Genomic DNA, 13,210 nt, shown 5'->3' on the forward strand with positions numbered 1-13,210 from the left:
ATATCACTTCACAATTGACGTCATGGCGTTCGACACCGTTCAAACTGACCAAGCGTGTGCGGCTCGGTGGAACGGACCGCCTCCGTTCTATTTTGGAACGCGTACAAGATCGCACCCTAAGTGAACTGGATCTTCATCGCTCGTAGTAAGCCGCGTGGACTAGGTATTGTCCTTCATCGCTTCTAGACAACGACAGTTTGCGGATGGTTACGCCGAGTAGTGCGACGGCGTTCTCGCTTCCCGGCAGGCGCATCGCGCGGAGGCGATGACAGCAATGACGGCGTCCCCGCCGTAGCGAGAAGCAGCGGCGCACCTGAGCCATTAGCCGCCATTCCCTGCGGACCTCACGTAACCGCGCTGCCAGTCGACGCTGATAAGTGCGCGCTCACTAGAGGAGGGGCGCGTCCTTTTTCCTCGCCGTGAAGTCTTGTTTTTCGGGCCGCATTATCTCGCAGATCGCGCGATATACGCTTGTTTTTGCGTCCGACGCTCGCTATTTATGCGCCTTTTTTGGGATGCACGGCAATGCCTGTCGCGGGGCAGCGCCGAGGCGTCGTGCCCCGTTTCGGGCTCCGCGGGAAGCGAGCGCCTGCCTCGGCGGATGACAGCGCGAGGGCGTGGGGGGAGGAGGCGAGGCCGGCGACGCCGCAGAATGCGAAATCGGCCGGGCCACGTGTGAAATATACGGCTGATAAGACGCCGGTTTCCGTTAGGTGCTCCATAACGGGGGATGCACGCTGCCTATGCAAGTTCTCGTCACGTCCGGTTCACAGGTTGAGGTCACAAAGGAAATGAGCTGAAGGAGGCTGCATACGCGCGCCCAGAAAGTGATCGCGACGCGCGCGCGCCTCTGCTGTGCTCCCGAACGCGCTGCCCCCTCGCGAGGCGCCTGGGCAACGTCGACCAGCAGCCCTGTTGTGCGAAGAAGGCGCGCAGGGCTGTGCGAGAGCCGGGCTTTCTGGGGGTTCCGAGCTAAGTCTTAGTACACAGTCCGCGTACAAGACGGAGGCTGCGACACCTCTAAGTACGGCCGCCTGTGCAGCAGATGCGCGCGTTTTGCTCAGCTCAAGCTATGGACGCGCTCTCGCAGTCTGGCCGCGCAACGAGCCAACGGTCGAACCGTAGGTTGTATGCAATTGAACAAGAAAAGCTTCTGGAAGACAACGTACACAACTACAGGCCACGTGCAGAATCAGGCAACTTCGGCGAATCGCTGTCGTATGTGAAATATTTTTGTGAAGAAATTGACGAGCAAGTATATTCTATTTGAATGTTACAAAACACGAGGAGATTCGTGGCTGTTTCGTCAGTGGCGCAACAGCACTACTTTGGCGGAAAGGCATTTAAGCAGGCATTTAAGCAGGCAGCCAGAGTGGCAGTCATGTTAGCCAAAGAAAAGTGAGCCAAGAACACACACACACACACACACACGCACACACACACACACACACACACACACACACACACACACACACACACACACACACACACACACACACACGCACACGCACACACACACATACACACGCTAAAATAATTTACGGAGGTTCTTTACGGCATGTCTTCCAATGTTGCCATTTGCGCTGGTTTTCTTTTTTTTTTCTCTCCACTATTTGCTGCTGGTGGTACAAAGCATTCCAGCCCAATTCAACTGATGGATATATCCCTCTATATGTAGACGAATTGTCAGTTTTGCGGCACTCTCATTGGTACAATTTTTTTGCTGTTGTTAACTAGCCACAGCGGCGACTCAATGGATATGGCGTTGTATTGCTGAGCATAGCTTATAGGAAGCCTACAAACAATGACACCAAGGACATCATAGGGGAAATTACGTGAAGTTCTTTATGCTACTAAAGAAATGATAAATAAATGGAAATGAAAGTGTATGAAAAAAAAACAACTGGCCGCAGGTGGGATACAAACCCACATCTTCGCATTACACGCGCGATGCTCTTACCAATTTTGCTACCGCGGCGTCGTTTTCCCATCCACTTTCTGAGGTATTTATGTTTATCCACTACAACTAACCCTGGCAACGTTAGCCACCGCCACCACTCACAAACGTTGGCGGCGGATGTGGAACATCCTTTTTTTTTGCCGCAAGCGTCACGTAGTACGTGATCTATCTGAGTGATGGCAATTGGTCAATTGGACCAAGTGGACAACACGAACGCCATTCGTGTTGTCCACTTCTCTACTCTTGTGTCCTGTCTGCACGCCTCACTTCTATTTTGCATAATGAATACTTACCAAATAGCTCAGCTTTCTGTAGTTCTACCTGAAGGCATCAATGCTGCCGGATTCGAGATATGCGCTATGTAATGAACCAGAAGAAAGGAAACCGAGGGGCCGGATTTTTATTAGTCATATCATAAGAAGCCAACAAACAATGACACTAAGGACAGCATAGCGGAAATTATCTTAAGTTCTTAATTGAAATAAAGAAATGATAAAGAAATGGAAATGAAAGCGGACGAAAAAAAAACAACTGACGCCCAGGTGGGACACCAACCTACGTCTTCGCATTACGCGAAGCTTAGTGACTGATTCCTGGCTAGGGCTTCTAATAGGGAGGAAGTTAATAAAAGTACGCTCGTATACCATGTTTTGGGTGCAGGTTAAAGAAACAGAGATGAACCAAATTAATCGGGAACCCTCCAATACGGTGTCTCTCACAGCCGATGTATTGCGTTGGGATGAACAAAATAAATAAATAAATAAATAAATAAATAAATAAATAAATCATAGTTAGCAATTTTTTTGCCACTCATCCTCCAGAAACTGGTCTGTCGTTTTATACAGAACAGTTTCGATAACATCGCGGAGAGAAACAATTCGTGCCGAGCGCAGCGAGTTGAGCCGCTTCACGTGGCGCGCGCGATTCCGCGCGGCTGCCGCCGCCGGCGCTCTCGCGGCTGTACCCACAGTTGTACCCACATGCAGCAGCTCCGAGAGCGTCGCTTGCAGGCGGCCCAGCCCGCCTTGTTTCAGCCGTGGAGATCATTTACCTCTCCGATCTCTGCAGGCGTGCGCCGCGCGGTACTCCAGCCATTCTCTCGAAAAACACATGTGGGACATCAATCTCGCCCAGCGCAGCCGTTGATACGCTTTGTTGATGGCGCTATTTTCAGCCTTGTTCTTTGTTTTTCTTGCGGCGTTATTTTCCGGCCCGCGCGGATGTGTTGTTGTGCGCGACAGGAGCTGGACACTGCCTGCGCTTGAGACAAGCTAAGAGCAAGTGGTCCCCTTGCCACCTGCGGAACGAAAAAAACGAAGCGGGGCGCACTGCTGCTGTTCTGCGACGCTGCTTGTCTCAGGCCTTGGGAGTTTGTCATGCTCAAATGGGCAGCAGCGCTTTTCGTCGTCATAAGATGAGGGAACGGCTCCCACAAACGTCATAACTGACTCACGCGGCAGCAGAAACTGTCGAAAATAGAATCTGCGTCGCAACTGCTCAGCACTTGAAAGTTCTCTCCTATTTATGATTTCGCGTTCCCCTCGATGATGACATGTGGTTTTTAATGGCGCAATGGCCAAAGAACGCCAAGCTATTTGTCGCGAGTTGTCAATGGACCAGAGTAGAAATATAAAGGCTGCAGTGTGTACCTTGCAGGTTAACAAACCGGATGCCTTTCTGACGCCGAATTCACAAAGATTTTCGTCCGCAAGTGCTCTTGGCCTGCAGCCTTCAATAATAATGACCTTTTGTATTTCATGTCGGTCACAACTTGCAATCACATTGAAGCAGTAAACTTGTAAACTTGTCAATCAATAATAATAATTATGACGATTGGCTGGTATATCCTGTTACGAACAGCTGTCGCCTGAGAGCACTCTTGTGAATACCGGCCCCGATCAATTTTGCATCTTTCTTTTCCGTTGTCCTTTCTTACTCTTAGTGCAAGTGGCGCCTATTCTCAGGTACGCGGACATTTTCCCGGTCAGGATATAAACAAGAGGGGCGCGACAAATAATTTATTGCGTGCACCTAGCTGCCACCTGCGAAAAGCCCATAATTAGTGACGATCGCTCATTAGAAAGCAGTGCAGAGTACTTTTAATTGATTTTGACACCCGTCTTTGAAAACCTCATTGGCATGAAAAAAGTCAGAGCATGCCTGTTCGGGTGCCGCTTAATATGCGCAGATTGCCTGAAACGAAAACTGGGAAAGATTCGAAGCCACCGCTGGCCAGTCACAAGAAAGTTACTGCTAAAAAGTTAAATGTGTCAAGTTACAGTTACTTAAGCGAGAAAAGTAGCTGCATTTACAAGTGTCACTAAGTTACTCGTTAATGTCGTTAGTATAAACAAATAACGAAGCGACTTTACCACTGAACTAATAGAACGCGCCAGTGGCAAGTTGCAAAACAAAATGCCTGAATTACCTTGTAGCAAATAAGCCAGGCGGGAGCATTTTTATGAAGGCGTTGGCTCTTCGGCGCCTTCACGCTTCTATCTGCATTCGGGATGACAAAACAACCAATCTTTAAGCCAATTCAACTGTGCAGTGCGCAGTCTGTGGATCAAGTCATATTTATGCACATTATTTTACAAAGCCGTGCGATAATTGTGTAGGAAGGCGTGTGACTGTAATTCTTGTGAAGGGTGTGTGTGAAACCCTAGCATAGTGTCCGATTAAAGAACGGTTAATGTCTTCAATCTCATGCCGTCTCTTGCGATCGCCATTGGTGATGCACGACGCATGTTGGCTGCCGGCTGACAGCAGAACAAAAGCAGTTCACCGACGCATATATCGATAATGTGATCTGTGAAGTCAGTCTTCACGTTAAGGCGACATATGTATAGCTTCTGCCTGAAACTCAGTGCCTGCCTCTCTCTTTTCTGCATAGAATAAATGCTGAAAGCAATGACATAAACAGAAAAATGTTGCCCGATAGTTATTAAGATATACTCGGACATGTACCTCGTAGGCCTGACTTGCGCCTTGGTAATTTTGTGCGGCATTGTAATTATTAGCAAATAAGTTTTGTTAGCGGAACAACTTCAAACGGACATTATTGCTTCTAGGTAAGAGGCTACTATGGATGTATACTTGTCTTTAGCTTTTGAAGACGTTTTATATGGATGAAGAATTTCTTGTTAGTTGTCACGCACTTAATTCTAAAAGGGCAATTACAATAGAACGTATTTATTTCCCTTGACATTTGAGGCCACAGATACACTGTAGTAGTGACAATTTGTCAAATGCAATGTCATTTTCCTATTCACCAATGCTGATGGAATGCTGCAGTGTTGAGAGTTGTCTTCTGTCTTATCGGGAAATAGAGGTGAGCCCCCATGGTATTTGTTGGGTTTACGAGCTACAAGGAACGGCTACAATTCTTCCTAGAGAACTTTTCTTGCTTGTCGACATAACTTGTAACTCTTTGTTAAATCCAGGTTAGGAAGATATTTGTCGCGTTTTACGTTATTTTCCATCTTACGATACATCTACCTTTTAATGTAATCTACCATAGGCGTAAAAAGTTTGCGGTGTGCGGGATTACGAAAAGGTGAATTTCCGAGGATTTTAAGCACGGTGCCTGAAATTGGGAGTTGCGGCTTGCAGTAGTAGGTATGAACAACTCATGGTAACATTTATTTAGAGGCAGCATGCCCGAACTGAGCAGAAGCGAAGGTTTCTTACGCAACTCGCATTCCGTAAACTACTAACGCCGACTATATTTCTCTGGGTCATCGAACATAAACAAAATATTTATATTTGTCTCCGCGGGGGAAGTACGAGATTGACGTACCCGCCTTACGTTAGGATCACTGCTTGAGGGATAACTAAGGACGTTCGCTTTTGCTTGTTGTGTCATGTACACACACACAAAAAAACATACATTACTGAACAATGCAGAAGAACTCGGATGAATATCAGCAGACTTCAGTGATTCCTCCGGCTTTGCATTCATGTACTGTGATAGCAGCAGGTTCTCCCATCGCACACCGCCATCTTCTCAAGAAGAACTTTTTTGCGGTGCGTACAAGGTCGTTTTGTCCAATCAATCAATCAATCAATCAATCAATCAATCAATCAATCAATCAATCAATCAATCAATCAATCAATCAATCAATCAATCAATCAATCAATCAATCAATCAATCTTTACTCGTAAACAAATAAAAGTATAGGCGTACTTATTCAGGAGGTCCCATAGCACACGGCTGAAAAAGGTCCTCATTGCGTATACTTAAGGTCCCCCTTATGTAATACCCCTATCAAGGGGTCTTTAAGGTAATAAAATGAAATGAAATGAAATATACTGTGACCTCCGAGATGCATGCAGAAACCCCGCCATTTTTAGAGACTGCATGGCGCCGACTGTATAGATATACTGACAGCTGTATTTGTCAGGTGTTTATTCTTACCCGCATTTTAGTGTTCCTTGTGAAGATCGACCGTTGCCTGAGCGGCATGTTTCAAGGAATTGAATAGGAACTCCGTGGTGCTCTGTGTATGTGTCTGCGTCGCCCGGTGCAAGTGGAAGAGTCTCAGTAGCTGGTTTGTCTGCTTATGCTTCCAGTAAGAGTCATTTGTGCCTGAAACAAATACAATGAAAGAAAAAAAAAAGAGCCGTAGCTCAATGGTTAGCGCGTCCGGCATCATAGTACACATTGCCACAGGTGCAGGAGTTCGATAGCCAGCATGGCGAAGTTTTGTTGTTCTGTGCCATATGAGGATGGGGGGGGGGGGGGAGGGAGGTGAAACTTAGGGTGAGGAGCTGGTCTAGACAAGGGCGGTATGAAGACGTGACGGACAGACGGACAAACCAAACCCAGTTTAGCTTTCTGCTGTCTCAGTAAAATTAATGCAGAAACACTCTAGGAGCTTTTTTGAGAGATAATATAAGTGATGACCAGTTTCATTCGTTTCTTTCAGCTTCAGCCATGTCGAGGTTCATGTACGCATACCCGGAGATAACTTTTAATCTTAATCAAAGAGAGCGAAAAGAAAGGAATGATCTGATACTACTTTGCTAATCGCATGTACTAGTATATCTCAGACCGACTCGATCGGCGCGAACTGCAGGTTCTGCTAGACCATGAAAGGGTGCCATCTTCTTGACGATGCCCACTGAAGAAAGAAGTGGTATAGATGGGAGTGCAGTTCTAGAAGGGCCTGCAGTGATACTCGGATTGCCTCGTGATTTTACCGGTGCGGGGTGTTCTTAAAATAAGCGAAGCCAGTAAGCCTTAGCGCCGGCGAAGAGGTCTGCCACGCGGCGGATCGGTGCACACGCTGGTCTTCTTCCCAAGAAAAGGGAGTTAATGGCGCGGTGGAATTGAAAACTGCAGCGGCAAAGGAAAGAAAGAGGAATGGACGGGTGATTATTGGACTAATGGCAAACCGCATGAGGCTGTGCCCAGACTCTGTCTCGCGCCGCACAGAAGCAGCGTGCGCACGCTTGCCCGCGCACAGACATCGGGGAGACGCACAAACAGACGGAGCCGAGCACACAAGAAGGGCTAATGTCCTTAATGGCGCGGCAGCGAGCGAGCCAATCGTTTGCACTGGCAGGCGCATTTCGGCTGCGAAGGGGAGCGCCGTGCGCTTATGATTGGAGTCTTCTCCGCCATTATTATTAATTCCCGCATCATTCCTGCTTTATTTATTCCTTTTCTGTCTCGTCGTGCTGCCACCGCTGTTGTTCAACGCAGTCTCGGCGGCTCGCTCTCTCGTCGACCATTTGTCCGCGCGCCTTTGCTTTTCGGTTCTCTTGTTTGCGGAGCCCGAGATATCGCGCCGACTTCTGCGCGTTCATGTCGCGCGGCCGTACTTCATCTTCCGACCCAAGGCCTGCGCTTGCGCGCCTGCCAGACTTGCACGCGAGTGTCGCCAGGATGTCGCTTCCTGCTTGGCGTAACTGCATAGACGTTCCGTGGAGGGCTTCTGATCTCCTCCATTGGCTCCCGTCGCGGTGGCGCGAGCGATTCGTGCGAATGTCTCGCTTGTCTTGTGGCTTCAGTAGCAGCCAGACGGGTCGTCATTCCGTCTTTTTGAACCATTCGGAACTGCCCTTACTATGCGCTGCTTGGAATGGTTTCGGGTTTCTGTACCTATACTTTCACTGCAGGACACTTTAATGACCGATGCGTGCTAGCCCAGAACATGCGGCAGGTCACTTACGAAGACGGCATCTTTCCTTTTGCCTCTGACCAAGTTTCATGTGGAAAAACCTTTGAGAGAACGTTCCTAGGTGCACAGAGAAAAAAATGCTAAATATACCGGGCAATGTCTCACGCTATGAATTCTCCTTCTATGAGAAATACCTTGCTGACCGTGAAAGTATGGAAGGAAAATATTACGCAACAGAGCCTGACTGTGGTCACGCGATCACTGTCATGGACACTGAAGGAAATGTGTCAGCAATATTCGAACAGTGGAGCGTGAATATGAGGAATTTGTGGAGAAAGGAGTCAAGTCAAGTCAGCGTCGTGCCATGAGACACCTATTAAAAGGCAAGAACACCGAACATATTTTCGACGTATATTTAGCGTGGTGACAGAGCGGCTCTTTCACACAGGGCGATGCGAACGTTGTTATCTTGGCTGAATTTATGTCCTTTATGTTGCATGCAAAAGCGGCAGCCACTCGGAACGCATTCCAACCACGATTTCACTGTAAGCATCCTTCAACGTCAACCAGACGTACAGACGCCCAAATATTTAACTGGCGTGCGCGAGCGGGGACTTTTCCGGGCATCAGCGCCGTATGACGGGGCGAGGCTGGAAACAGCCTAGCAGACGATTGGCCCAGCTGAGCGGGCTTTGTCCGCATGCGCTTAGCTTCAGACTGTTTCCAGCCTCGCCCCGTCACACGGCGCTGACACACCGAAAAGTCGCCGCTCGCGCACGCCAGTTAAAGATTTGGGCGCCTGTACCAACGTTACGTCTAAATGCATCCTACGTAGCCACCGCATAAGTCTGTGCGGTTTCTTATATGCACGCTAGATCAAGTTACCGTGGCGTCAAACTACGCATTGTCCAATGAACGAATACAAAGCGTTCAGGTAAGAGCACTGAAAATAATCTGATATTCCGTTTTGGTTCAGACACGGTAAGCCCTTCCGGGCTGCATTACAGAGTTCAGATGGTGAAAATGCCGGCAGTACTCTTGCGCGGCTGTAGCAACGTCTGTTTTGTGCAACAAATCAACCAACAAAGAAGAATGATACTATTTGTGAAGAGACTCTGGAGGTTCTGGAGGAAAGTTGCTTCACAACTTTCTGAAGCTGGAAAGACTGCAAATGTCTTACTTCACATTTCTGAAATACACAATGAAAAACAAAGCTCTGGGCTCGTGTACTAACAATGACTCTTTTCAAGTGATTCTACTGCATTCATATCATCCACTATGCAGACCAGTCGGTCATGCTGCTCAGAGAAAAATTCTAATCAAATCAACCAGTACCCAACTTGAATGCTGTTTCAGGCAATGTAACGGAATGCACAGGGGAAGTAGAAGCGCTTGGATTTTCTTCAATATTGGAACAGTCATTTAATCTTATTTGTCGTCTGAACCTGATACCACAACGCAATTTCTGCCACAACCAACTCACACTGGCACTTCTTACTGCTCAATATTGCAGGTTGTTGTTATGCTAGCGTACCATTACTACGCTCACTGCACGATAACGTCCATTATGCAGCACACATTGATTATTATAAAGTGTGCCGCACCCAGCAACAGCTGCAGCTAAATCTTGCCTTCAGTTCACTTACTGTATTCAAGAACACACTTTTTTCGATCTAGTCAGTACTATAAAATACCACATACCAAATACAAAAATACTGAGCAGCACCCCCCCCCCCCCCCAAACACACGCTGCTACAACCCCTCACTTTTGGCTTCTGCCTTCAGAGTTCCTTCGGTTGGCTCTGACCCAACAATGCGCTGGCAGGACAATGCAATAAGGAGCAAGTAACCTTTTACTTTTCTCCGCCCGTTCACCTCCAGATCACTTTGAAAGCCCCCAGCGCACTGCTCTTCCAATCTCTCCTTCTCGTGCAGGCCCCGCATATGAAGCCTCTGGCTTATATTCTTTACTCGTCATGTTCTCTTGAATCGGCGAGCCTCCATCTACATTCTTGTTTGGTTCATGGCTGGCATTTGCAAAATAATGGCTGGCGTCTTCGGAGATACCGCCCACACTTTATTGGTATCTTCACAGCTGATTATGCCAGCAGGTCGAAAAAGTCACAGTTTCGCCCGATAGGCAAAGCACTGTTTGCGATAGCAATTTTTTGGACAGTTATTCAAAGTAAGGGTAGTCGGTTTATCAGCTGCATAAGCTGCATGAACATTCGCTTACCAACTAAATTAACAAGCACGTTGCCACGCGCGCACAGGCTAACATGTACACATCTCACTCGATGACGGCGTATACTCGCTGCCAGAACGCTGGCATGATGAAGAGCGGCAGCAGCGGCGAGCAAATTCCCTTTCCTGCTGCTTCTCGCTTCAACGCAAGCTAGGCACGCGACAACACAGCGCACACGAAGCCATCAGCTATATCCAGTCGGCTAGCCTTCTAACCCAGCGCAGATTGCCTCTAAGATAGGAAGCGCACGGCCGGGCTCAGCCGTCGCAGGTGGAGTCGAAGAGGATATGCGCGCTAACTGCCCCGTTGAAGCCGCTCCCCTCCCCTCGTAGCGTGCGCACATATCGCGCATATACCTAATTATTAGCCTAAGACGTTTCGACGGTCTGCGACTTAGCTTGCGCCACTACTTCGTACACCTACCTACAAAGAAGGAACCAGAAAGAAGAGAAATTCGCCGTGCATCGTATGCACGCTGCTTTTCAGGAGTCCTCACTACACGCGGCCTTCTCATAGCAATGTCACAACACAAATCAGTTGTTAAGCGGGTTCTTCTTTTGCATACGAAAGTGTAGTTACGTCACTCCTGCTTCGTATGCTACAGTCAAGCTACCGTCACCGCCGCAGCTTGCGCCGCAGTAGTCTTACCGTGAAGCGCATGCGGGTAGCGCTACGTGCTTCTCTTTGCATGTTGGCGCAGGAGCACCTTATCATCAATCAGGTGGTTCGGATGCTTGTTCTGAGCTTGTTCTTTATTGAAACGTCCGCTGTTCTTCATGTTGCATACGTGATTCCAAAGAATATATGCACTGTTCGCTTCACTTTGTCGAGTGCTTGTAGCCTCTGTCTTACGGGTGTATGAGCCATTGCATTTGGGGGTATGCGCCATTGATGATGATAGTTTTCTGTCGACGTTATGCCACGAACAAATCTCGGGATCCTAGGCATAGACAGTTTCGCTGTAATAAATCGATCAGGAAAGAGCAAGTGACATAACAAAACAGCCAAAGCTAAGCAAATCGGAACATCACGGGGCATGTAGTGCAACTTGTTTGTCACTAATTCTTAAAAGTTGCCCATATGAAGGTGCATGCAGACCCGCTATCACTCCCTCATTACAGCGAAGCTGTCTGTGGCTAGGATCCCGGGATTTCTTCATGGCCTACTTTCTAGTAAGCTCCCCAGTTTTCCTCTCCACTGTGAATCAACGTTTCCCTGCACAAATGCCTGAACATTCTTGCAACCAATTGACTTTCTTTCATATTCCAAAGTTGTTCTTCAAAATTCATTCCACCCTGAGCTTCCCTCACTTCAAAACTTGTCTAGCCCATATCACCATGCACAGCTTCACTTGCAGTCTTCCCGTGAGCGCCCAATCCGAGGGCAGTGTGCACTTCAGAGACAGCGTACAGCATTGCGACAGTCTATCACCTATCGCGCAGGCCCGTAGGCCTCTGGAATAGAAGAGGCGCATTCATAGCCTTCAACGCTTAGCCGAGACCACTTGGTAGAACTGACCCACAACCTTCTGCCCCAGTGCTCTTTAGAACCTGAGGCGAGGATGCCGACTGGGGCCAAGAGACTCGGCTTTGTTGTGAAACCGAACGGTTTCAGAAACATTCAAGAGCACCCAGGAGCGTTGCACTGATTAGGTAAGCCGGTGGCACAAAACATACGTACCCGGTTGGAGCAGAAAACGAACAACTCAAACCGTTAGATCACAGTACACGCAAAAAAAAGAAAGAAAAAAGTCATGATCCCAAGAAACATTCCAGCTTTCATTTGGACTTAGTTTCGCTGAAAACTGAAAGGTTTCTTGGATAATGCGAACCAGTAAAAAGAATAAAAAGTAAAAAGTAAATAAAATAAAACACGCAAGAATAAAGGAGTACATAAGAAAGTGCAACGATAGACAGCAAAGATAATGCGGTAATTGATGTATAAATCAGTGTAAGTATTTAATCCAGACCCGTTATCATCCCGTTCATGTCTCAAGAGTACCGAACAGTTAAAGAAGGCGCGCCGTAATTGCGAACGGAGAGCGCACTCACCATTTAGGCACCGACGTATTTGCTGTCACGAGGTCGGAGACATCTGGCTCGATCCGACGCCGTAGCCTTGTAAAGGGCTGCACGAGCAAAGGAAACAATCAGCAAAGCAATTGGCGATACATTTTCGACCTCAACCTGCCGAGCAAATTTTACAATGTCGATGTTCACGGTGCACTGAACAGTAACATACATATTCATTCTATCACGCTGCTATGTTGGACCAACCTTGCGCCGCGATTTTAGATTATTTTTTCCAGGTAGCTAATGAACCCTCACCCTTTATCACGAATGCGGTACATCAATTACCCAGCAAATAAACGCTGTGTGGCCTAAGACAATTTTGTTGATAAAAAGCAAAGAAACCGCGTACGCAGTTTTAAATGAATTCCTATAAAAAGAAAACGCTAGTATAGCTTTCAGGAAAATCGAAGCGCAGAACCCGAAAATGCAACGAGGGGTTCAAACTCTAGCACAGAAAGATACTGAACAACTGCAATGTTCAAGCCCTTTTTTCACGAAGCCATTCTAGACTCTAAGAAAAAAGAAACACTGAAAGACAGGCTGAAAAAGGTTCAGTTTGAAGTGATTTCCACTTTTCTAGTTGCTCGTGGACGTATTAATGTAATAATAATAATAATATTTGGGGTTTTACGTGCCAAAACCACTTTCTGATTATGAGGCACGCCGTAGTGGAGGACTCCGAAAATTTTGACCACCTGGGGTTCTTTAACGTGCACCTAAATCTAGACGTATTAATGTCAAAAATATTGGCAAAGCTTAAGCCGCAATACCGGCCACCTTTATGTTAAATGTCATGTACTTGGATGTC

The 13,210-nt window shown here is 47.4% G+C and overlaps 1 protein-coding gene across 3 annotated transcripts in view; it reads right to left on the reverse strand.

The window, feature by feature from the left end:
* zfh2 (Zn finger homeodomain 2) overlaps nt 1-13,210 on the reverse strand; it is a 343,365-nt gene that overhangs the window by 177,085 nt on the left and 153,070 nt on the right. For all 3 annotated transcript variants that reach the window (XM_065426701.2, XM_065426703.2, XM_065426702.2), the window contains one exon: nt 12,382-12,458. The gene's annotated coding sequence lies outside the window, so the exon portion shown is untranslated. The remainder of the gene's footprint in view (nt 1-12,381; nt 12,459-13,210) is intronic.

The sequence above is a fragment of the Dermacentor albipictus genome, chromosome 1 (genome assembly GCF_038994185.2).
Source record: "Dermacentor albipictus isolate Rhodes 1998 colony chromosome 1, USDA_Dalb.pri_finalv2, whole genome shotgun sequence".
NCBI classification, from domain to species: domain Eukaryota; kingdom Metazoa; phylum Arthropoda; class Arachnida; order Ixodida; family Ixodidae; genus Dermacentor; species Dermacentor albipictus.